This window comes from Phyllobates terribilis, unplaced genomic scaffold (genome assembly GCF_046119375.1).
Source record: "Phyllobates terribilis strain yellow unplaced genomic scaffold, ASM4611937v1 Scaffold_11__3_contigs__length_659146591, whole genome shotgun sequence".
NCBI lineage: Eukaryota > Metazoa > Chordata > Amphibia > Anura > Dendrobatidae > Phyllobates > Phyllobates terribilis.
Window position 1 is genome coordinate 281,533,288 of NW_027362771.1, and position 25,623 is coordinate 281,558,910.

General features: G+C 43.2%; 1 protein-coding gene across 2 annotated transcripts in view; it reads left to right on the top strand.

The window, feature by feature from the left end:
• Window positions 1-3,115: 3,115 nt before the first annotated feature.
• The window catches only part of SEPHS1 (selenophosphate synthetase 1), an 85,578-nt gene continuing 63,070 nt past the window's right edge, over window positions 3,116-25,623 (top strand). Inside the window, exon 1 of one of the 2 annotated variants that reach the window (XM_073652373.1) lies at window positions 3,116-3,434. The gene's annotated coding sequence lies outside the window, so the exon portion shown is untranslated. The remainder of the gene's footprint in view (window positions 3,435-25,623) is intronic. The other variant, XM_073652374.1, reaches the window with a different exon arrangement.

A 25,623-nucleotide genomic window follows, 5' to 3' on the forward strand; every position in this document is an offset into this window, starting at 1 on the left:
GTTATCAAAATTTAGGTGGTAAAAATTTATTTTTTCATTCCTGTCATGTCACTTTAATTCCTGAAAAGTGCCTGAAGGGTTAATGAACTACCTGAAAGCAATTTTGAATATGTTGAGGGTGCAGCTTTTAAAATGGTATCACTTTTGAGTGGTTTCTAATATATAGGACCCCCAAAGTCACTTCAAAACGGAACAGGCACCTATAAAAATAAGTTTTGTAAATTTCCTTGAAAAAATGAAAAATTACTACTACATTATTAAACTTTCTAAAATACTTACAAAATAAAACATTTGACAAATGGTGCTGATGTAAGACAGACATGAGGGAAATGTTATTTATTAATGTTTTTGTGTGGCATGACTATGTGGATAAAAGGGATAATCATTCAAAGTTTGAAAATTGCAATTTTTTTCACATTTTTGACAAATTTCTGATATTTTGTATAAATAAACGCAAAATATATCAACCTAAATTTACCGTTATTATAAAGTATAATGTATCACAAAATCAATGGGATATGTTGAAGTATTCCAGCGTTATTACTACATAAAGTGACATGCCAGATTTCAACAAATTGGTCCGGTCACTAAGGGGTTAAAAACTCAGTGTGAAAATAGGGATGCCAGCAGGTAGGAAGAGTTTCAAAGGGCTCCCATACCGATTTGGTCGCTAGGGTGGCATGCACTTTCTTAAAAAAAACTTATCTTGACCATAGAATTTGGGTATATGCATCCAAAAGGCATGAATTTTTCAAGTAGAAACTTGATTGGGCAGAGTTTAGTTTGAAAATTTCCTTCAGAATCCGCATTAAAGTAGTGACAAGAATTTTCTTATTTTTTTTTTCAGCTTTTCAAAACCTCTTTAGGGAAAAAAAAGCCATTTTTGTCTACCTTTGGTATGTTAAGTATTATTAGAACATGTGTTTTTTACCTGTAGATCTTTCTCATCTCATTCATGTCTATAGGGAAAATCTGCAAAGAAAACGCATTTGCACAGCAGGAGAAATTGACCTGTTGCAGATTTAAAAAACGCACCACAGGTGAGTTAGCGCAGCGTAGAAAAAAGAAGCACAGTGGGCACGAGATTTCTTTAAATCTCATCCAATTTGCTAGAATTGCTATATGCTGCTTTTTTATTTTTTTTGCACAACAAAAGTATACAGCGTCAAAAACTCACAGTGGGAACGTAGCCTAAAAAGAAGGACCATATGCGCTGCAATCTAAAAATGACTTTCTGTTCATATGTTCTCTTATGTGCTATAGAGTTCCAAGACACCATGCTGTTAAGAGTGACCTGTCCATTTTTCAGGTGGCTTCCAAGCTCACTAATTACAAACAGTGACATGTAAAAGTTTGGGCTCCCCTGGTAAAAAATACTGTTATTGTGAACAGTTAAGCAAATTGAAGATGAAATGATCTCTAAAAGGGATAAAGTTAAAGATGACACATTTTTCTTTGTATTTTAGACAAAAAAAAAGCTTTTACATTTTAAAAAGGAAAATAGGCAGATGCAAAAGTTTGGGCACTTAAAGGGAATGTGTCACCCCCCTGCGTGATATCAGAGCTCTACTACGGGCATACAGTTGATAGAAAAGTAAATCTATACTTACCTGTGTGGCCCATAGTAGAGGTCTGATTGCAGAGAAATTTGGTTTTATGCAGGGGCAGGGGCAGGTAATTTAGCACAGAGGCGGTGATTTAGGGGAATAGTAAGCAGTTAGGAGGGGTTTGCTTGGCGTCCCCCTGGATGCCAAGACTTTATAAAACCAGATTTCTCTGCAATGAGACCTCTACTATGGGCCATACAAGTGAGTATAGATTTACTTTTCTATCACCTGTATGCCCATAGTAGAGGTCTGATATCTCCCAGGGGTGACAGATTCCCTTAAACACGGAAAAAAAGCTCAAAAAGAGACAATAATACACGAGGGTAGTATAAGTATTAAATGTCATAAATAAATAAAGCCTAGGAAAATGCCCTACTACCACCACACGTGTACCTCAGGCTGTTTAGAGACTCGGTCTGGAAAGACGCGCCGCTTCTCCGTTTCCGCATGTGAGCTGCAGACGCACACAAATCTCCCAAGGGTGCACAAACTTTTGCATCAGCCCATTTTCCTTTTTGTAATTTTTAAAATGAAAAAAAAAAAATCATATATATATATATATATATATATATATATATATATATATATATATATTGCCTAAAATGCAAAGGAAATGTGTCATCTTTAACTTTAGGCCTTTCAGAGACCATTTCATCTTCAACTTGCTTAACTTCACAATAACAGTAAATTTGATCAGGGGTGCTAACACTTTTACATGCCACTGTACATTTAAAGAAAAAAACTGCAGGCAGCAAAGACACTGCAAAAAACAACCAGAGAGACACTTCAGGAAAAACAGTGTCGGCATTTTTCTACTTGAAAAACTTGGCAGGTCCTCCACCATCTAAAAGACGTAGTGTGCACAAACCAGCACACCTTGAATATTTGCCTGTATTTTACCTCAGTATTTGTAGACCAATGCCAGGAGTGTGTGTTAAATACAGAATTGGTGACGTGTTTCTATTATACTTTTACTCTGATTGTTCCACTCCTGGTTTTGGCTTACAAATACTGAGGTAAAATACTGACCACAGACTGATAGTGTGAATGTGGCCTTAGTGCACGCGAGTGATCTTCTGTTTAGGAAAGGCAGCCACTAGTCTCATGTTTGGGGGTTTCGGGACAACCAATGCTGGTTCCCACAGCTCTTAGCTCTTGCACCTGTCTGTGATGCAGATGAGTGATGAGGGAGAAACACAAGGACCTAGTAATGGCCGTAACTTACAGATGTGACTGGATCAAGATTTGCAAACTTTGGCTGAATTTAGCCTCATAAAGTACAGATTTTGCATTTTTTTAGACTTTATCTCTATAGCGAGGTTTTCCTCCTTGTCTGGAGTAAGTTCATTTGGATTTAACCATCTGCATCCTCACAAGCACAGACGATTGGTGCAGCTCAGCAATTAATCAGATTGCTTCTCTTATTTTGTAATATGTACTGTAAACTTGAAAGCAGAGATCTTATTGGCTGCCAGGTTTGCTCCATGATAGCAGCAGTATATAAAGTTCTGGCATGTAGAGCGCAGCTGGCTATTGCATTATATGCCCAGCGCCCCATCTGTAAGGTCATAGCCCTGTGCCGCTCAGTGCACCATGGCACATACACAGGCTGGGCAGCAGAGCCGTGCACCGCAGCATTATAATAACGTATAAGAGAGTGCATGTGTGCAGGCGGCGCGGTGCATTGTGGGTGTGCGGGAGCCTGCGGAGGGAGGCGGATGGAGAACCGGTAAGTGAGAGGGAGGGAGGAGGAGCGGAGGAATCACAGGGGAGGGCGCCCGCCACCGCCGCTTAAAGGGGAACCGTTAAGTAAAGAATCTAGATCTGGTGAGTAGGGTCGGCTCGCCCCCCCACACGTGACTCGCGTGTCCGGCCGGTGGGCTGTGGAGGGGAGCAGGCCGTGCTTCCTTAAGGGACGGGAGGACTGGCAGCGGCGGGGTTAATGCTCGCCAAGTGGCGACATCTTCACTCCTAGCAGCCTGTACCGTAGGCCTGGAAGACGGGACGAGGCGGTCCGGCCGGCTGCTGGCTCCCTGCGCCTTTAAGGCGGGTGGGGAGGAGGGAGCAGCCCGGGGCTTGGGGCCCAGAGACACCACCGAGGAGACTGTGCATGTATGGCCAGCAGTGGCCTGCTCCAGGAGCCCGTCTGTGCTGTGCCGGCCTCCCAGCTCTGCAGCTCATTGTGTCTGTGGCCCCCAGCCTAGTAGTGATGGTTGGTGAATCACTGACACTGGTCACCCCGTTACCTGCATCAGGGGGCGCTGCAGGGAGCAGCACCTGGCCCCACAATGCTGCCTGCTGGGTATACCCCCAGTGCCAGGCCTGCCATGTACATGCAGCCCATGTTCTGCCTGCAGCCCTGCACACATGTAGTGCTGAGCTGTCATGTCACTTAGTGGCAGCAGTCTGTCTTGTGACCTCAGGTAACCTTACTGTTGGGGTTAACATGAGGTCAGGAGGAAATGATCCCGCGCTGACGTGCACTTTGTGCTGGTGCAAAATTCTGTATCATAACTAGTGACATGTTCTGTCTCTGGGGTGACTGGCCTTGGTTTGGAGGTGAACATTGATGATGGTGGTAGTAGCTGATGGCATACTACAGTGTGTATTTCTCTGTCCACTGCAATCTATTGTTCCCTGTCATCAGCCTGATTTCAGACTAGTCAGAGGCCCACCTTACGCCGCCCCCATACCCTTTAGCTGTCAGCAGATATCTTGCCCAACTCTCCCATACACAGGGGCACTCCTGTGCTCTGAAACAGCTGCTGCCATGAGGCTGTCCTGCTCTGGACGGGGACCCATGGCCAGTCCGTGCGTTGCGGTGTCATCTCAGACCGATTTGCATAGGTGTCTGAATACATCCTTGTTATCAGCAGGTTCAGCCTATGTTGGCCCTATTGGATAGACCCAATAGGACCCTATTGCATTTTAATAATAGGTGGGGAAGTTGCTGATTAAAAGTAATAATCATGGGTCAGACATTCGCACATTCTCAATGTCTGATAACCTCCTGAAAGCTTTAGCCTGCATTCATACATCTGTCAGTTCTTGCATTTGTGAGAAACGGACCATTTTTATCTCTTGCCATCCACTTTGACTCCATGTTGCATCTGTTTTTTTTTTTACATTCATTTATAAAAACTGAAGCAGATGGATTGTCTTAAAGGGAATCTGTCACCCCCTGGCACTTATCTGATTTCTAAAAAGGGCATACAGGTTATAGAAATGTAAATCTATACCTACCTGTATGCCTCATATTAGAAGTCTTGTTGCTGTGAAATGTCTTTTTATTCCTAAAAGTTTCTGATGAGTTCCTGTCCCAGGCAAGAAATCCCTGCCTCCTGTGTGAATTATAATGTTTCCTCCCTCCCCTGTACGTCACAGTGCCCTGTGACATGCAGCTGCCGCGGCCAAATCCCGAGCAGGGATTTTGTGCGCAGGCAAGTCACTCTAACTTGCAGGCACCTGCACACAAGATCCCTGCAGTACAATGAACATAGATGGCAGGAAGAAGTGTGCCTTGTGTAAAAGGTGAAGTGCGTGGGATTTGGCCACCGCAACTGCCTGTCACAGGGCACTATGACATTCAGGGGAGGGGGGAAACATTATAATTTACACAGGAGGCGGAGATTTCCTCCTGGCCCCGGGGCGGGAACGCATCAGAATCTTGACATTTCACAGCAACAAGACCTCTAATATGAAGCTGTATGCCCATATTAGAGGTCAGATAAGTGCCATGGGGTGACAGATTACCTTTAAGTATTTACAGTGCCTACAAGTAGTATTCAACCCCCTGCAGATTTAGCTGGTTGACACATGCGGAATTAACTTGGCATTGTGACATTTGTACTGTAGATCAGCCTGGAAGTGGGAAATGCACTGCAGCAAATTTTTTTTTTTTTTTTTTTTTTTTTTTTAACGTTAAAAGTTAATTCAGAGTGTCATTTATTATTCAACCCCTCAAACCACAAGAATTCTGTTTGGTCCCCCTAAAGTATTAAGAAGTAGTTCAGGCACCAAGAATAATGAGCTTCACATGTGTGGATTAAATATCTCTTTTGCCAGCCTTTTCTGACTATTTAAGACCCTCCCCAAACTTGTGAACAGCACTCAGACATGGTCAACATGGGAAAGACAAAGGAGCATTCCAAGGCCATCAGAGACAAGATCGTGGAGGGTCACAAGGCTGGCAATGGGTACAAAACCCTTTCCAAGGAGTTGGGCCTACCTGTCTCCACTGTTGGGAGCATCATCCATAAGTGGAAGGCTTATGGAACTACTGTTAGCCTTCCACGGCCAGGACAGCCTTTGAAAGTGTCCTCCCGTGCCGAGGCCAGGCTTGTCCGAAGAGTCAAGGCTAACCCAAGGACAACAAGGAAGGAGCTCCGGGAAGATCTCATGGCAGTGGGGACATTGGTTTCAGTCAATACCATAAGTAACGTACTCCACCGCAATGGTCTCCGTTCCAGACGAGCCCGTAAGGTACCTTTACTTTCAAATCGTCATGTCAAGGCTCGTCTACAGTTTGCTCATGATCACTTGGAGGACTCTGAGACAGACTGGTTGAAGGTTCTATGGTCTGATGAGACCAAGATCGAGATCTTTGGTGCCAACCACACACTTGACGTTTGGAGACTGGATGGCACTGCATACGACCCCAAGAATACCATCCCTACAGTCAAGCATGGTGGTGGCAGCATCATGCTGTGGGTCTGTTTCTCTGCCAAGGGGCCTGGCCATCTGGTCCGCATCCATGGGAAGATGGATAGCACGGCCTACCTGGAGATTTTGGCCAAGAACCTCCGTTCCTCCATCAAGGATCTTAAGATGGGTCGTAATTTCATCTTCCAACAAGACAACGACCCAAAGCACACAGCCAAGAAAACCAAGGCCTGGTTCGAGTGAAAACGTCAAGGTGTTGGAGTGGCCTAGTCAGTTTCCTGACCTTAACCCAATTGAAAACTTGTGGAAGGAGCTCAAGAATAAAGTCCACATGAGACACCCAAAGAACCTAGATAACTTGGAGAAGATCTGCATGGAGGAGTGGGCCAAGATAACTCCACAGACCTGTGCTGGCCTGATCAGGTCTTATAAAAGACGATTATTAGCTGTAATTGCAAACAAGGGTTATTCCACAAAATATTAAACATAGGGGTTGAATAATAATTGACCCACACTTTTATGTTTAAAATTTAATAAAATTCAACTGAGCAACATAACTTTTTGGTTTGTAAGATTTATGCCTCTGTTCATAAAACCTACTCTCGTTTGCAGTTTGAAGGCTCTAACTTAATTGCATCTTATCAAACCAGCTAAATCTGCAGGGGGTTGAATACTACTTGTAGGCACTGTATGTAGCTATTGATTCTTAACAGTGGACCAGTGAACAATAAACACGGATGGAACCTTGAAGTACAAAGTATGACTTCCATGTGTAATCTGTTTTATACAGATCTCCATAGACTTTAATGGCTTAGTCTAAAGCGCAAGCCAGATGACAATAGGACCTGCTCTGAGTCTGACGGACCGGAGACACCAGGTGTGTGTATGGATCAATGACCCTCTTTGGGTCCATGTCCGATCCGAGAAAAAAAACGGGCACCACACAGATGTGTGAATGTAAACTAACTCAGGCCTACTTTATACACGTGTTTTATTTTTTTATTTTTTTTTAAATTGGGCTTGTGTTGCATTGCGTTGACTAGATTTTTCTTTCATAGCATTTTTCCTTCTAGCCTTTCATTGGTAACACTAGGGTCACACATATACAGTGTTTTTAGCTGAGCATTGCGATGAAATTCGCAAAACAAACAGGATTCCGATGCAGCCATTCACTGTTATGAGGCAGATGGTCACTGTCTTGCTTCTGTCCTGGCGATATTCATCTTTTAAACATGCACAAAAAACGTGACAGACCAGACTAGATTTGTGTTGTGGCCTCAAATCCTGAATGTGTGAACATTGCCTTATACTAGTGCACATTTCATTGAACAGGAAAGAGAAGTGACCGAAATCACTTTTGCTTACATTGTAAGCAATTGGCTAATGTTTCTTTTCATCTCACATCCCATTTCTAGTGGGAGAACACTTTCTGATAGGGTAGAGAGCCTCCATGAGATGGTTACCCTGTTTCTATATCAATTTATTCAATATAGGCTTTACTGGATGGTGGGGGGTGCTGGTGGTTGGATTCTATTCACACGAAAATTTGGGTGACAGAAGTAAGAATTTTCTTGTAGTGGAGGGCCGATCAGGTGTAAATGCCACCTTATCTGAGGCTGACTTGACCGATAAGGAGTTGCTGAGAAGACTGCTAATGATTCTAAACCGAAGCGCTGATCACTAGTGGAAGCTGGCGGGCAGCATGTGCACTTTGACAGGTCCTCTGTAAAGTGTCTTCACATTTAGATGAAGGTGTTGTACAATGTTGACTCTTGGAATCCATGTAAATGTGTACTGACTCCTATTGTGACGTGGTCATTAATAACTCGGCTGTGAGCAATGTGATTTGCCTTTGTTAGGGCTGCGGTGGCATCAGCTTGGTTACTGAAGAGTTATTCTCTTTCTGCAGACCTGGCAGTGTGCAGATGCAGGTACCCGTGTGCTGTCACTGGTGCACACAAAGCCTGGCGCTCCCACACAATCAAGGCCTGTTTGCTGCATTAAAAGCACGGTCTGAAATTTAAGGTGTTCCTGTTTTTGTCCACTTCTCTCCTTTTTCTTTCCGTTTCTGCTTAATAATTCATCTGAAATCTTTCCCCAAATCTGTTTCAAATTATAGGCTAGATAAGGAGGGTCTGAGCTGGCTTGGTTATTTGGTCAGAATGTGTAGTTTCTCCTTTAACATGTATGATTTATGTAAAGACCCTCCTAGTGTACAAAGCTATACATCTTATTTTCCAGGAAATACAGTTACTTTGAATAGTCTGTATGCACGTCCGGCCGCATCCCATTTCTCACTTTTTTGGGGATAATCAGGATTCAGGTATCACAGGAAATGGAGGTAATTGCATTAAAGCTAATTTACATTGAGGGTCCTGTCTCAATAATTTTTGGGTCACTTTACAGATTTCTTGCAACTTATTAGCAGTGACTTGGTAAAATCCTTCAAAGCCGTGTTGGCGGAAAACAATAGAATTAACGTAAAATGACAGATGATTTTTCAACATGGTTTCGGGCCTTAAAGGGGGAATCATATCTCCAAAACTAGTGCCACAAATGTCTGCTGGGTGCTGGTCCCAGGTGCGAAAAATGTTCTTCTTGCGTCACTGTTAAAGGGAACCTATTAGCTGATACATGCTGCCCAAATCATGTACTATCCCAGTCATGTACGTTTTGACTCTAAAACACCACAGCATTTCAGAGACAAACATACATGGCTGGGATACTAAAGCTAGTGGTTGAAACTTGTTGCCCAAACCACAGACAGCATGCATCACCTGTCAGGTTCCCTTTAAAGTAAGAGGTAATGCATATGTACAGTAAATGAAGCTGTGTCGTGCATGCTCCTACCATGCTGCTCTTTTACTTCCAGAGGAATTAAGGAAACTAAGAGCTTCTGAAGTATTTTTGGAGACATATTTTCAGTTCATTACGTATGGAATTTGCAATTTTCTATGGTGTGTTTTAAAGGGGTTGTGCAGTCTAAGGGCATATGCACACAGCATTTTCGTTTTCCTGACACTCTTCTTTGTTTTATTTTTTTTTTCCCGTCATTCTCACAGTGCCTAAGGAGTTGTCAGGTCTCTTTTAGCTGCCTCATGGCTTTTTAACCCTGGAGCTGTTTAAGAAAGGCTGAACATATACACAGCAAGTCATTTTGCCATTGCTGTGTGTAAGTTAATTATTTTTAATATTGATTGAGCGCTTTTTCCTGCAGATTATAGATGCTGTCAGCCTGAAAGACGCTGGTTGCACGTGCCCTAAGAAAAAAGTAGCAGTCACAGTGATTGCAGACTGTCACACCGTGCACGCACTGCACATGTCTCGGATGTGATTGTAAAGGGGGACATCCCGTCTCACACTCGCCTATTGCAATAGCCTGACAATGAGCTAATCGCAGCCCACAACCACTTCACACATCAACACCACAGTGCTTGCTGCTACCATCCAGCCCAACAAGACGCCTGCCCTGGTAACACACTAGTTAGTACACACGCTCACTCAGCTTTCCCAAGCACCAGACAGGTACACTGCTTACACTCTGACATACACAGGGACATACAGCCAGGCTATATTTTACCTTCTTGAGGTTGTGGGTACGTTTATAGCAGCAAGGAAGAAGCGTATAAAATTTTAGTTTTAATGCACGAAAACAGTACAGTGCTTACAAAAATAGTTAAAATAATTTAAACACCTACACACAAGGCAAAATTGTATAAAGCAAAAATGGATTAATAAAGGAAGCTCTTACAGATTTAGATCAGTGAGCGATTCTCTGCAGCCGAGTCACTGAAGAAATTTGGACAGATCTACAATCTTAGTTGTTATCATTGGAGCTGACAATGAGTTTTTTGGATGAGGTGTTAAATAGGGTTCCTTCCACAATCGTCACCCCCTCCTCTTGATCAGGTGAAAAGAGGATGACTGATTGTATGGTACAAAAGATGGGTGCATGACATTATTCTAACTTGTTATATTTTCTCACAGGAACCTCTTAGGGGAATAATATGGCCACCATATTTCTGAGCATACTTTCACTATTCTACACACACCAAACACTACTATGATATATCCACAATTTGGATTGATATAGCATTTTTATGGCTTCCCTTTGCTGAAAATATTGGTGATTAGAACCACTGAAGCAAATGTCCCCCAATCTGTGGGTTGTGTTAACGTTATCAATATTGCATTTCTATTGTGCCATGTGATGTCCATAGTATGGACTGGAGACATCCAGTCTCTTAGGGGTAATTATCTGTCCTGCATATATTAGCAACTCTTAACTAGTAAGGAAACATGCAGAGAGCATTTGGTGTTCCTGTAAACTGTCTGACGCCTTGCTAATTTAATTATTACAGAGAAGATGCTGCCAGGTTATATTAGCTTTTTATTTAATCATTAACCATAGCAATGTGTATGCAATTTGCATACTTGCAGTCACATGCCGACTAGACTCTTCTCCGTTTTTCAGTGTTTTAGCTACGGAGAGTTTATTCCGCATGTGAATGCACGTATGCAAATCGCATAAATGCAATCACGTGAATGCCCACCTGCATGTGGAATACAAGGAAATCATGACTGCATTGCACACTGCCAGGATTCAGCAGTCTGCAGTCACGTAGTAACCTTTTATTTCTCTAATAACCCCCCACGACAGCACACAGGAGGATGTAACCCCACCCTAATAGGGACAGGAAATACAAAGAGTTTTAAATAGCCCCTCCCACATCCTCCCTCTGGTGTGATTTATTGTCCCTATCAGGGATGAAGAGCTCATCCCTGGTGTGCTGGGCCGGCGACAGGCACTGGGGGAAAGCTACTAGCCGGGCAGCGGAGGATCGAGCGGTCTTTACCTCTCCTCAAGGCGCTGCTCCCGTCTCCTCCGGATTCGGGACCCCCTCCTGTAGTCTGCGCTCTCGGGCAAGGTCTACAGGATCTTCTGACTGGAGGCCTCTCTGAGCTCTCCGGTCCATCTCCTCCTCCTCTCCCCCGCTGGATGCGCCGGTGACGCCGGCTCCAGGATGTGGAGCGCACGCTGCGGCGCCCGAAGTGACGCCGGGCGGTGGATGATGACGTCACTTCCGGCAGTTTGCGTTCCACTGTGGGCCGCATCAAAAAGCTATGTGGGAAAGAGAGCCGAAAGCTGCAGGTGATCAGAAATCTTCACCTGGACACCAGGGGAGGAGCCCTCTAAACAGAGGGAGGCGCTGGTCCGGTCGTCCATAAAAGGAGCCCTGGACAGGAAGACATCTACAGGTAGGACAAAACCATGTCTGTTGAAGCTTCTCGCTCTGCATCTGTAGAGCCCAGCGCCTGTCCGTTCCCAGTAAGTATGGCACTGGTAGTCCATCTCCCAGATGCAGGAATTGGTGATTATAGCTCCCCTCCCCTTCTCCCCTCTCTTGTAGGGGGACAAGGAACCTGCATCTGGAGAAAAAGTTAAACTGTCACGCAGATGTCCCATCTGTACAAAAAAACTATCGTCCTCCCATAGAAAGCCCCTATGCAAGGACTGTACGGAGAAGATTATCAGACAGGAACAACCTTCCTTAATGGAGGAGATAAAGGGGATTATACTTCAGGAGATCAAATCCTCCTTAGCCTCGGTCACTCTCCCTATGCCCTCACCTAGTCAGGGTTCTACATCTACTCCCTCAGCAGCCAAAAAGAGGAAAATTAGCCCGCCAGAGGGAGGGGAGGAAGACTCTCAAGAGGAGATATATGTCGGAAGATCTTCCAGAGGAAGGTGAACGAAGTCCAATCCCTGATAACTCCCAACGAGAGAGATATTACTTTCCATCAGATAGCTTGGAGGAACTCCTCATGGCAGTAAGGAGAACTATGGAGGTCGAGGAAGAAAAAGTGCCCGAAACAGTACAGGATCTGATGTTTGGGGGGCTACGTTCCAGGAAAAAATTAGTGTTCCCTATACACCAGAGTATTAGGGACTTAAGGCCCCGTCACACATAACGAGATCGCAAGGGAGATCGTTATTACGTCACGGTTTTGGGATCGCTGGGGAGCTGTCAAACATGCAGAACTTCCCAACGATTTCGGCCGCCCCAGCTATCTAAGTAACTATCTCGGCGGTCGTTGGGACGCTTTCACACAGCAGCTATTTCAACGATCCACACCTTGATAGGGACTGTACTGTGTCACAAAGGCGTGCATAAAATTACTTTTCCGCGCCCCCTCATCTCCGATTGGTGGACGCTACTGCGTTCTGATTGGGCAGCCTTGGTCGCTACAACGATCTGCAAAATCAGGACTCAGTCGAATGAACGGATGTCAACAGCCTGGAGAATTCTGCTAGGATCTGCAATCCAGCACGAGGTCAGAAACAAAGGATGGAATCGCTATTCTGTTGCCTTCTTTATGCACGGCGGAAAATGAGAACGCTGTAGCGACCACCAATCAGGGACGAGGGGCGCGGAAAAGTCCAATTTATGCACGCCTATGTGTCTCAGTTCTGAATCGCTAATGAGGTCGTTGATAAGGTGTCAAATACAGCGATGCACACTGCCCAGCGGGAGCGCAACGACCCAGGAATGGTCCAGGAAGCTTTGTAACGATCAGCGATCTCACAGCAGGGGCCTGATCGCTGCTACCTGTCAGACATAACGAGATCGCTAGCAAGATATCTATTGCATCACAAAAACCGTGACGTATCAACGATCTCGCTAGCGATCTCGTTATGTGTGACGGGGCCTTTAGTCTTAGAGGAGTGGGAATCTCCAGAAAAGAGATTAAATACCCCTACAGAGTTAAGGATAGATTTCCTGTAGACAATGAGACAGCAGAATGCTGGTCTGAAGTCCCAAGAGTGGATATCCAAATTGCACGAGTAGCAAAGGAAACCACACTGCCCTTTGAAGATTCCTCTCAATTAAAAGACCCCTTGGAACGCAAAATGGAGGGACTACTTAGAAAATCCTGGGAGACCTCAGCAACACTATTAAGCACCAACGCAGTCTCTACGGGCGTAGCTCGATCAATGGCTCGTTGGCTAGATCAACTGGAGGAACACCTAGTTTCAGGGACCCCCAGAGAAGACATCTTGGCATCCCTACAGCTTCTACAGAAAGCTACGGGGTTTTTAGCAGACGCCTCTGCAGAATCCGTGAGAGTGGCGGCAAGAGCATCTGGGCTATCAAACTCTGTAAGAAGGGCCCTATGGTTGAAATCTTGGAACGGCGACGTGGCATCAAAAATTAAGTTGTGTTCCATCCCCTTTAAGGGGAAATACATGTTCGGGCCAGCCCTAGATGATCTTCTAGAAAAGGCCTCAGACAAGAAGAAGGCCCTTAACGGAACCTAGGAATGTGAGGAAGAGGCCTTTTCGTCCCTCCCAAGAGTAGACCCCTCAATATAGGGGTAAAGGCAAAACAAGACGATGGAGCTACCCAAAAGGTAGAGGAGGCAAAAATCTTTTTCTCTTCCAAAACCAACGTCAGAACAGACCATGACGTCAGGACAGTCGGGTGCCGCATCTAGAGTTTTCTCCCTCAGTGGTAAGAAATCTGCTCAGACCTATGAGTCCTGAGGGTTGTCGAGTTCGGAGTAAAAATAAATTTCTCATCCTCTCTGGAGGATAGGAGAAGGTTAACACTGCTCTCCTCTCAGAGTCGTCAGGCCACCCTGATATCCAGTCTTGCAGACCTATTGTCCTCAGGGGTGATATCCCTGGTTCCTACAAGAGAGATAGGCACAGGACATTATTCCAGACTCTTCCTAATAAAAAAACCAACTGGCTCACACCGAGTTATAATTAATCTAAGGCCACTGAATCAGTATATCCACTACCAACGATTCAAGATGGAATCAATCAGGTCGATGGTCCCCCTGATAGGACAGGACCATGTCATGGCTACAATCGACCTCCAGGATACATATTACCACATCCACTTCACAGGAGGCTCAGGGGGGATCAAATAGTCCACTATCAATTCAATGTTCTCCCATTTGGAATTTCATCAGCCCCGCGAATATTTACAAAAGTCATGGCTTATATCAATGGTCAAAACATTTCAATAGTACCATACCTCGACGACCTGTTATTAATCGGGCCCTCAGTACCAGTACTCCGAGAACATCTACAGTTGACCACTCAGATCCTATCGTCTCTGGGCTGGGTAGTGAACCAGAAAAAATCAAATATGGTTCCCTCCATGACAAAAACATTTCTAGGAGTACTATTGGATTCCCACAGCCAGATGTCATTCCTGCCTAAACAAAAACAGGTCATCATGATAAAAGCAAAAATCAATGTCCTAAGGAGCAGAAGATTAGTATCATTAAGAGATGCCATGTCGGTCCTCGGGTCTATGACATCTCAGGCGCATACCCGAACATTACAGACCCACATCCTTACGAATTGGGTTGGATCCCCATGGTCTCTGAGCAGGAAAATCCCTATACCACCACGAGTAAGGACCTCGCTATTCTGGTGGCTGACCGGAAAAAATCTGAACAGAGGAGTACCATGGATCCAGAATCCGCTGGTAACCATAAAGGTGGATGCCAGCGAAAAGGGATGGGGAGCCATGGTCTCCCAAGAGCTATTCCCGGGTATATGGACCAAAGAGGTGAGCCAACGCTCATCAAATTTCAGAGAACTAAAAGCCATAGAGGAAGTCCTCAGAGCAGCAGAGCCTCTGGTCCAGAAATCTCATTCAGATATTTTTAGACCATATCATCACGGTAGCCCACCTTCGTCATCAAGGGGGCACAAGATACGAAAGCTTAAAAGCAATCTCGGCAAGAACATTCTCCTGGGCCGAAGAACATAATCTATCCTTGTCGGCTCTTCATATCAAAGGTTCAGTCAATATCCAGGCCGACTTCTTAAGCAGAACAAAGATTCATCCAGGAGAGTGGCGCCTAAACCCAGATGTCTTCCAGATAGTCGAGAGATGGGGCTATCCAGAGGTAGATCTCTTTGCCGGACACCAGAACGCAAAAGTACCTCTATTTCTCCCTGGATCCAAACGGCCCTTGCCTGGGCGTGGACGCATTCGCTTACAAATGGGAATTCAAACTAGCGTATGCCTTTCCCCCACTACTTATCCTTTCAAAAACCTTACAGAAGATAAGGACTGAAGGGACCAGAGTAATCGTAGTGGCCCCACACTGGCCAAAAAAGTTGGTTCGGAACGTTAACCAGTCTGAGTGTGGAGAGCCCTCTAATCCTTCCTCCCATCAAGGCTCTCCTTCTCCAGGGACCGATTCACCATGCGGATCCCGAGAGACTACACCTAACTGCCAGGCTTCTGAATTCCTGATATTAAAAACAAGAGGCCTCTCAGAGAAAGTCATCAAAACTCTCCAGAAGAGCAGGAAACCTGTAACGAACACCATTTACCATAAGATCTGGAAAACCTTCTTAAGGTGGTGTGCACCCACTCGCCCAGACCCTCATAGAGCTGATGTGGCTCAGATTCTAGACTTTTTACAAGAAGGTCTCAGACCTAGTACTCTTAAGGTCCAGGTAGCGACGTTAAGTTCATACTTCGATCAAAGACTAGCGGAACATCAGTGGGTGAGAAGATTTATTGTAGCAGCCACCTGCATCCACCCTAGAGTAACAGACCTGGTTCCCCCCTGGGACCTTAACATTGTTCTGAAAGGGTTAACCCTTATCAACCATAAGACTGGACAGGCTGACCTGGAAAACTGCTTTTCTGGTGGCAATAACTACAGCCAGAAGAGTGTGTGAACTACAGGCCCTTTCGGTCTACAAACCCTACCTGAGGATCCTGGAAAATCGTCTAATTTTCCAACTTGACCCTTCATTTCTACCTAAGGTGGTCTCAAATTTCCACAGATCTCAGGAGATAATCCTTCCATCTTTTTGTGACAACCCAAAAGACAAAAAAGAGATGGAATTCCACACTCTGGACGTTCGGAGAATAGTACTGCACTATCTTCAGGAAACAGAAGAAGGAAGGAAAGACAAGAACCTATTTGTCCATACACAAGGTCCAAACAGAGGGAAGAAAGCCGCAAAATCCAGAATAGCCAACTGGATTAAGAGGGCGATTACGGAGGCTTACCAGATCCAGGATCTACCTCCTCCAGCAAAGCTCAAGGCCCATTCTACAAGGGCGATATCTGTCTCCTGGGCTGAAAAAGCCAGTGCATCCATCGAACAGATTTGCAGAGCTGCCACATGGTCCTCAATTCATACTTTCACCAAACCCTACAGATTAGACCTAATGTCTGTTGGCGATTTAGCTTCGGAAGGAAGGTCCTTCAGGCTATTGTCCCTCCCTAGTATATCTTTGGTATACCTCCTGTGTGCTGTCGTGGGGGGTTATTAGAGAAAATAGAATTAGACTTACCGGTAATTCGGTTTCTAATAACCCACCACGACTTCACGGGTAATTCCCTACCCCTCGCTTATTGTTTCTACGACAGCTTGATCAGTAGAAATAAAAAATAATGTGAAGCATCTATACTCTTGTGGTCCTTTGTAATAACACTGGAGGGAGGATGTGGGAGGGGCTATTTAAACCTTTTTGTATTTCCTGTCCCTATTAGGGTGGGGTTACATCCTCCTGTGTGCTGTTGTGGTGGGTTATTAGAAACCGAATTACCGGTAAGTCTAATTCTATTTTTTACACTAGACAACTCCTTTAAATGGGTATTCCCACCAATAAAGTATATTTTAATGAATAGATCTTGGAATAAAAATAAGTTCCCTAAATGGATGTGTTTTTAAAAAAAAATACATTTTCATGTGCGGAGATAATATTATAAATGTGCCCCTGCTGTGTACTGTAATGGTGGTGTCTGATCATACCACATCTCCTGGGCAGGGAGGAAGGAAAAGAGAGTACAGATAGCACAGCATGGAGATTGTGGCTGATTCTTTTTGTGAGGTAAAACATTTCCCTTGTTTTCAAGCAATGTTTTACCTCAAAGAAAGAATCAGCTGTGATGCTATGCTGTCCTGTCTGTATACTCTTTTGTGTCCTCCCCTGCCCAAGAGATGTGGTAAGATCAGACGACCTAGTGATCCAGTAGAACAACAACTTGAAGCATACATTGAGATTGGTGAAGAAATAGTTCAGTGACAGTGAAGTAGAGGTGCTGGATTGGCCCCCACAGTCCCCAGACCTCAACACAATCAGACACTTGTGGTTAGAGTTGAAGAAAAAGCTGTATACATACCCAAGTGAGTCGACCAGTATGCACCAAGTTTGGGAAGATGTAGAAGATTTTGGTCGAGACTTGCTTGAATCTGATCGAGAGCATGGCCAGAAGGATCCAGGCCGTGCTGAAAGCCAAAAGGTGGATTTACAAAGTAATAAAAATGAAAATTTAGATTTTTAGGAGCAAAACAGCAGTGATTCACATGTAAAGCGCCATGGAATAAATGGTGCTATAATAATAACAAATAGGACAAGAATCTGCATAACTAATCATATGCCAGGTAGTTGCCAGTCAAATTTATTAATGAGAGAGCCAAGATTGTCTATAAAATGATGGTAGTCTCACTTTAGAAGCAGTAGTGGATGGTGAGATATGGAGCCGAAAATTCAAATGTTCAAAACATTGTTACCCTTTTGCTGGTCAGTATATAAGATTATCTCACCACAGTAACATTTTTATTTAAACACATCCTATTGTTGAACTTATTATTCAAAGATCTGTTGATTAAAATTAACTTTGTGAGGAAACCTCTTTAAGTCCTTAAGAAAAGCCTATTGTTTTTCTGCTGTTTTTCAATGTCATATACTCTGCGTGCACAATTATTAGGCAATTTGAATTTTTAATGATTAATTTTATTATTGATCAACTCCAGAGCTGTTGGTCACTCCAAAAGGTTAATAAACTTGAATATGTAAGAAAGTAAAAGTGAGGTTTTGTCTTTCCTAGGAGAATATCTGTGTGCAAAATTATTGGGCAACTATTACTTTGAATTATTGACTTGTTGTTGAGCGTACATTTTCCCATCTCATTTGTTTATTATTCTGACTTTAACAGATTAAATTAATCAAACGACTCAATGTACAAAATTCCATTTTTGACATATAAAAAAAGCTAGTGCCCAATATCACCACCCTTTCTTTCAATAACAGTCATAAACCTTCATCCATGTAGTCGTTTTTTTAATCTGTTGCCAATCAACTTTTTGTGCAGCATCAACCACAACCTCCCAAACACTGTTCACAGAGAAGTACTGTTTTTCTTCCTTGTAAATCTCATTTAAACAGGGCCCATGAGTTCTCAATAGGGTTAAGGTGTGGGAGGAAGGGGGCAATTATTCTTTAATTTATAAGGCCTTTACTGGTAGCCAAGCAGTGGAGCTGCTCATAGCAGTACCTCACCTCCACCTTGCTAATGTTTGAGTTGAAGCAGAGTTCTGTGCCCGTTACTGATCCAGCCATTGGCCCATCCATCTGGTCCATCAAGAGTCCCCCTCATCTCATCAGTCCATAAAACATTTGAAAAATCTGACTTCAGATAATTCTTGGCCCAGTCTTGACATTTCACCTAACTTGTTCAATGGTGGTCGGGTTTCAGCTTTCCTTTCCTTGGCCGTGTCTCTGCACACTGAAAACCTTGCTCTTCTTGGCCTCCAGGGAGGTTACAATTCTGGAATATGGAGGATAGTGGGTTCCTGGTCATTTCACATTTGATTCTTCTCAAATCTTTGGCAGTTAATGTGCATCTTTTTTTTTTCTCCACTCGTTTTTTGCAACCCAGTTGACTATTTGCCAGATATCTTTTGCTGGTTGTGTAATCACGCCCCAATAACTTAAACATTTCAAGAGTGCTGCATCCCTGTGTAAGACTTGTAACAACTTTTTACTTTTCAGAGTCAGTTAAATCTCTTTTTTGGCCCATTTTCCCTGATGAAAACAAGATGCCTTATAATTCTATATAATTCGCCTATATACATCATGGCGATCGCGCACAGGAGCTGTGCACGTGATTGCTGCAAGATGTTCAACGTACATCACAGCTGACATCCGGCTCTCACTGCCAGGAGCACTTCCGGCAGTTTAACCCCCTAAATGCTGTGATTAATATCGATTGCAGTATTTAAAAAGCATGGAAAGGGAAGGCGCCTCCTCTGATCGCCTCTCCCATGACTTCATCGCAAGGGCCCAATTGTTGCCATGGTGACCCTAGCGATCAGACTGCTGAAAGTGAAAGTATAGAGGAACTAAGTAAAAAAAGTAAAAAAAAATAAATTACAAAATATATTGTACCCATAAATAAGTATTTTTAGGTGTTTAAAAAAATACACACATTTTGGAATCGCCGTGTCCGAAACTGCCCCACTAGTCAACCCATTCAGTGAACACCGTAAAAAGGATAAAACAAGGCAAATTATGCTATTTCATCATACCAACGAACAAAAAGTGGAATAAAACGCGATCAAAAAGACGAATGTAAGTAAAAATGGTACCGCTGAAAACATCTTGATAAAAAAAAAAAATTATAGGTTTCAGAATAAAGCGCTGCAAATTTTTTTTTCTATAAAATAGTTTGTGTAAAAGCACCAAAACATAAAAAATATGAATGAGGTATCGCTGTAAATGTACTGACACAAAGAATAAAGTGGCCTTATCAATCTTGCCACACGTGGAATGGCATAAAGAACCCCCCCCCCCCCCAAAAAAAAACCACCAATTCCTGAATTGTTGGTTTTTGTTTAGCCTGTCTCCCAAAAATCAGAATAAAAAGCGATTAAAAACGTTGTGACTAGGGTTGAGCGAGTATGTTCTGTCGCTCCCCGTGTGCATGATTTGCAACTGTTAGACATTCCTCACATGTAATAAAACTGTCAAACAGTTGCAAATCATGCACACGGGAGCGATTCAACCATATCACCGAGCAGCTATAAATACTCGGAGCTCGGCCCGAGCATACTCGCAGAAAGGGTTAATAGAACATACTCGCTCAACACTAGTTGTGACCGAAAATGGTAACAATAAAAACGTCAACTCGTCCCACAAAAAACAAGCTGTCGCATGACTGTCGGCAGAAATGAAAAATTATAGCTCTCAAAATATGGCGATGCAAAAACTAGTTTTTGCAGGAAAAAAAAGCGTCTTTTAGTGTGTGACAGCAGCCAAACAAAAAAAACTATATAAATCTGGTATCACTGTAATCACACCAACCCGAAGAATAAAGTTGTCTAATCACTTATACCGCACAAGGAACAGCGTAAAAAATAAATAAAACCAATTCTTCACCTCCTGTTGATTTGTTCATTCCGACTCCCAAAGATCGCAGTAAGGCTAGGCTCACATTTATCCTGCGCTGAGCGCTTACACCGGAGTTTCCGTGTAAGGCTATGTGCCCACGCTGCCGAAATTTTTTGCTTCATTTCTGCATGTTCTCTCCCGGATAAACGCATGTGGAATTCCGCACGCGTTTATCGCGCGATTTCCACATGCGGAATTGCCTTGCGTTTTTTATTGCATTGCAAAGGCAATTCCGCTTGCGGAGACGCAAAATTAATGGACATGCTGCGGATTTTTCCACGCCTCATAAACGCTGCGGAAAACTCCGCAGCATGAGCATTGAACTTGCGGAATCCCCTTGGGGACCATGGGGGGGCGGATTACATAGCGTTTCACAAGCGTTTACGCTGCGTAAATTCCGCAGCATATACGCTTGAAAAACGCTACGTGGGCACATACCCTAAATCTCTGAAATATGTGATTCAGACTGATCCCCCAGCGGAAGATTCCCTATAATGAGGCAGATGGAGGCACTGTGGATGCCGTCTGACCTGTGATTCGTCTGTGTCTGTCTTTTTAGGCGTGCATAAAAGCGCGGTCTGCCTCAGTTTTGTGCACTTCTGAAAAGAAAGACACCGCTGAACAGAGGCCAGATGAAGTCCACAGTAACTCTGCTGCCTCATTAGTGAATGGATCACTCTGATGTTTTATCTCAATCACGTCACTCATATTTAGATGGAAACCCCAATATAAGGGCTCAGTGTAGAGCATCGGATAAATGTGATCCCAAAGGGGTATAATTTCCAAAATGGGAAATTCTGCTCTTCTAGCACTTATGGACTTTGTATATGGAGTCTGCAAAGTATTCTAGGAAAATCAGCGCTCTGTTCCTCCCTAGTCTCGCCATGTGGCTAAGCAGTACTGTACAGCCACATATGGGATATTTCAACGTTCAGCAGAAATTGTGTGACAAATTTTGGTGCCATTTTTTACATATTTCCCCTTGTGAAAATGTAAAATCTGGGGCTAAAATAAAATTTTGGTGGTAATAAATAATGTAATAATTTTTTTTTCTTCACTGCCCAATGGTATAAAATTCTGTGACCCATCTGTGGTGTCCATATGATTACTGCACCCCTAGATGAATTCATTGGGGGGTGTAGTTTGTAAAATGGGGTCACTTATTGGGGGTTCTGCTGCTATGGCACATCAGGGGCTCTGCCAATGTGACAAGGCACCGTCAAACCAGTCCAGCAAAATCTGAACTCTAATATGGCCTTCTTCCCTTCTGAGCTTTACACTGTGCCTCAAAAAAATGTCTACTTTACATCTGCATCATTTTTTAAACATGTTGAAAATGTTAAAGGGAACCTGTCACGTCCTTTATGGCTATTAAACTGTCCCCAGTGTCTTGTTAGTGATGCAAAATGCATCACTAACGTGTTTGTCTCAAGCAAAATGTCCCAGTATTTAGCGCACAAATAACTTTACACTTTGAGTGCCCCCCATACAGTTGAAACCAAAAGTTAACATACACTATATAAAAAGACATATGCATGTTTTTCCTCAATATCTGACATGAAATCAGAATAAACCTTTCCCGTTTTAGGTCAATTAGGATTACCATAATTTTTAATATTTGCTAAATGGCAGAATAATGAAGGAGAATGTTTTAAGGCATTGTTATTACTTCCTGCAAAGTCAAAAGTTTACATACATTTCATTAGTATTTAGTACCATTCCCCTTAAACTGAATGACTTGGGTCAAACGTTGGGGATATCCTTCCACAAGCTTCTCACAATATTTGGTTGGAATTTGGACCCATTCCTCCTACAAACCTGGATCAGTTACACCAGTTTTGTCAGGTTGCCTTGCTCGCACCTGCCTTTTCAGCTTTGCCAATACATTTTCAATAGGATTGAGATCAGGGCTTTGTGATGGCCACTCCAAAACATTGACTTTGTTATCCTTAAGCCACTTTGTTACCATTTTGGCAGTATGCTTCGGGTCATTGTTCATTTGGAAAACCCATTTCCACCCAAGCTTTAACTACCTGGCTGATGTCTTGAGATGTTGCTTCAGTATTGCCACATAATCTTCTTTCCTCATGATTTCATCTATTTTGTGAAGTGCACCAGTACCTCCTGCAGCAGAACAACCCCACAACATGATGCTGCCACCCTCGTGTTTCACAGTTGGGATGGTGTCCTTAGGCTTCCAAGCTTTTCCCTTTTTCCTCCAAACATAACGATGGTCATTAAGCCCAAAAAGTTCAATTTTAGCTTAATCAGACCACAGGACATGTCTCCAAAAATTAAGGTCTTTGTTCCTGCTTGCTTTTGGAAACATTAATCTGGCTTTTTTATGTTTGTCTTGGAGTAATGGCTTCTTCCTGGCAGAGTGGCCTTTCAGCCCATGTTGATACAGTACTAGGTTCACTGTTGATATTGACACAATCCTACCAGCTTCCGCATCATCTTCACAAGGTCTTTTGCTTTTGTCCGTGGGTTGATATGCATATGTCGTATCAAAGCATGTTCATCTCTGGGACACAGAACCTGTCTCCTTCCAGAGCGGTATGATGGCTGGACATTCCCATCTTGTTTGTACTTGCGTATAATTGTTTGTACAGATAAACGAGGCACCTTCAGGTATCTTGAAATTGTACTTGTGCAAGTCTACAATTTTCTTCCTGATATCTTGGCTGATTTCTTTAGACTTTCCCATGATGCTACAAAAAGAAGCAGAGTGTTTTAGGTGTGCATTAAAATACATCCACAGGTGTGTCAGAAGCTTCCATACACATGACCTCATCATATGGGCAGTCCAGAATTGTTTAAAGGCATAGCAATCTTAGTGTATGTAGACTTTTGACTTTGTAGTAGATAATAAAAATGCTGACACATTCATTCTCTCTCTCATTCTCTCTCTCTCTCTCTCTCTCTCTCTCTCTTTCTCTCATTCTCTCATTCTCTCTCTCTCTCTTTTTCTCTCATTCTCTCTCTCTCTCATTCTCTCTCTCTCTTATTCTCTCTTTCATTCTCTCTCTCTCTTTCATTCTCTCTCTCTTTCATTCTCTCTCTCTTTCATTCTCTCTCTTTCATTCTCTCTCTCTCTCTCTCTCTTTCTCTCTCTCTCATTCTCTCTCTCTCATTCTCTCTCTCTCTCTCATTCTCTCTCTCTCTCTCATTCTCTCTCTCTCTCTCATTCTCTCTCTCTCATTCTCTCTCTCTCATTCTCTCTCTCTCATTCTCTCTCTCTCATTCTCTCTCTCTCATTCTCTCTCATTCTCTCTCATTCTCTCTCATTCTCTCTCTCATTCTCTCTCTCTCTCATTCTCATTCTCTCTCTCTCTCATTCTCATTCTCTCTCTCTCATTCTCATTCTCTCTCATTCTCATTCTCTCTCATTCTCTCTCTCTCTCTCTCTCATTCTCATTCTCTCTCATTCTCTCTCTCTCTCTCTCTCATTCTCTCTCTCTCATTCTCATTCTCTCATTCTCATTCTCTCTCATTCTCTCTCATTCTCTCTCTCTCATTCTCTCTCATTCTCTCTCTCTCTCTCTCTCATTCTCTCTCTCTCTCTCTCATTCTCTCTCTCTCATTATTCTGGCATTTGGCAAATATTATTAAAAATTATGGTAATCCTAATTGAATTAAAACGGGAAAGGTTTATTCTGATTTCATGTTCGATATTGAGAAAAACATGCATATGTGTCTTTTTTATATAGTGTATATAAACTTCTGGTTTCAACTGTACCTCTAGATTCATTCATAGGAGTGGGCAGCTCTAAGTTTTCAGTCACTGTGTTTTGAAGTCCATTAGCATTCCTTCCAGTCAGCTCCCTATGTCACCGCAGTATCCCAGGAAATCCAGCACTTGCGCATTGACACTCAGCTTTCTGGGCATGTGCACAGAAACTGGGTGTACATCCCAGCTTCATATCCTATGTGCATGCTCTGGAGCGGCTGAGGGTCACCGCGCCCACCGGGAAGACAGGCGTGCATCACTTGCGCACTCACAAAAGTTCAAATCACCCCCCTTTTGCCCCATTCAAAATAAAACCATAAAAATACACATTTGGTATTGCTGCGTTCAGAAATGTTTGATCTATTAAAATATAAAGTAAATTAATCCGATCGGTAAACTGCATAGCAAAGAAAATCCAAACTCCAGAATTACTTTTTTTGGCCACCACAACATTGCAATAAGAGGCGATCAAAACACTTTATCTACTCCAAAATGTGATCAATAAAAACATCAGCTCAAGCCGCAAAAAATAAGCCCTCACCCAGCCCCAAACCCGAAAAATGAAAACATTACGGGTCTCGGAAAATGCAATAATTTTTTATTACCAAACATGTATATAGATTTTTTTTTTTATTTAGGCGATGAAAAAAATTCAGAAATTTGTATCTGCATACTAAATAAAAAGCGGCCTACTTTTTGGACTTTGTGTAAAAATCTGAAGTAGTTTTAGGTTAAATTTATACAAAACCATGGAAAATTCTGAAGGGTTCACAATAGTGGTGATTGAGCGTGCTCGGTTAACCTTTTCACCGAGCGTGATCGCTGAAGGGGTTAACAATTCATACTCGCTCAACACTAATAAAGAGGTCCACCAGCACCGCTTCTCCTGCTTTCAAGAATTGGCTGCAACGCTGACGTCACGTTGACAGTGTGTTAGCCAATTGATGAGCTTAGTGGCTCTGAGCGGGGCATTTCATCATCTTGGGCAGAGATGCTGAGCTCGGTGTTTGGCTGCTGCACTGTTGATATGTCAGCACTGCAGCCAATACCAGGCACCAGGAGCAGTGGTGGAGGCTCCGTAATGGACCCTGGGACGTTGAGTAAAGCACAGTTTGTTTTTGTTTTTTTTACAATAAACTGTCCGGGGACTATGATTTTCTGAAAGCGACAACATCTTTAACTCCTGAAATAAACTTGGCTTCAAAAACTGCATAAAAAAACTGAACATGGAAATATTCATTGTAAAGTTGAACAGATCGTAAAAAGGTGCACTATTGACAATAGGAAATGGTCGCAGCTCCCTTCCCTGTATAGGGTCTTCTGCACAGATGACAGAGCACTCTCTGATACTGCTCGATGAATCCTCTCCAGCATACAGGTTTCCATGCCCCAATGTGGT